The following is a 1,224-nucleotide window of genomic DNA, read 5'->3' as shown; positions in this document are numbered from 1 at the left end:
TCCTTTCTCTAAAGCATTTAGTCTGTTGAATCATTTAATCTTATCAGCATCTTCTCCTACCTTCTCTTACCCAAACCTGGCAGGGCAAAGTCATTTGGTGGGAGTTTCTAAAGACTATAGCTAGAAGAGGCATTAAATAATTCACTATACCTCAACAGGTGTTCCTAAAGAAGACCTTTAATTGTTAGTGATCACTGTCCACGTTAGAAATCTTTAGTCTTGCAGTTCTTCGTACATTTTGCTCTCATGGCACTTACCACATTTAACTGGGATCGTTTACTTAACCTGCCTTCCCTAATTCAATAGTGGGCTTCTGGAAGTCCTATTTATGATTTTCCTCCATTTTTGTTTCTGTCTTCTCCCCATCTTTAGGATCTAGCATATATGATACTCAGTTGATGACTATTGAGCAAATAGGATGCTTGTCAGTTGAACAGTGTTCACCAATATGGTCTCCTGAGGGCCAGTGTTAGTTGAGCTTCACATATACGAGGGTAAGTCAAAACATGTTGCTAATAGGGTTCCAATTTAGACATGCATGTGTTTATTCCACACCAAACATGTTTAAACATGTCTCTGTGATCAGTGGATGTCTGCAGACAACTTCGTTCAGTAACACATGTGTCACATTCTAACTGCCAAGCCCAAACCCATTGCTGTCAAGTTGATTCTGACTCGTAGCTACCCTATAGGACACAGTAGAATTGCTCCATAGAGTTTACATGACTGTAAATCTTTCTGGGAGCAGAAAGCCTCATCTTTCTCTAGAAGAAAAGCTGGTTGGCTTAAACGGTCAGCCTTTCACTGAGCAGCTCCTGTGTTTAAGCCACTTCAACCCTTACAGGACCTTCCAATAAAAGGTCCCTTTGAAACAGTAGCTTCTGAGATCTGTTTGTTGTCATTGTTAGGTGTCATCAAGTTGGTACTGACTCATAGTGACCTTATGCACAACAGAATGAAACACTGCCCGATCCTGGACCAACCTTACAATTGTTACCATGCTTGAGCCCACTAATGCTGCCACTTGGCCAATCCATCTCAGAAGACTGGGGATCTTCCTTGTTTTCTCTGACCCTTCACCTTAACAAACATGATATCCTTCTCCAGTGACTGGTCCCTCCTGACAATATGTCCTAAGTATGAGAGTTGAAGTTTGGCCATCCTGGCCTCCAAGGAGCACTCTGGCTGCACTTCTTCCAAAACAGATCTGTTGGTTCTTTCGGC

Source organism: Chrysochloris asiatica, unplaced genomic scaffold (assembly GCF_000296735.1).
Source record: "Chrysochloris asiatica unplaced genomic scaffold, ChrAsi1.0 scaffold00020, whole genome shotgun sequence".
Lineage (NCBI taxonomy): Eukaryota > Metazoa > Chordata > Mammalia > Afrosoricida > Chrysochloridae > Chrysochloris > Chrysochloris asiatica.
This window is presented reverse-complemented; position numbering follows the sequence as displayed.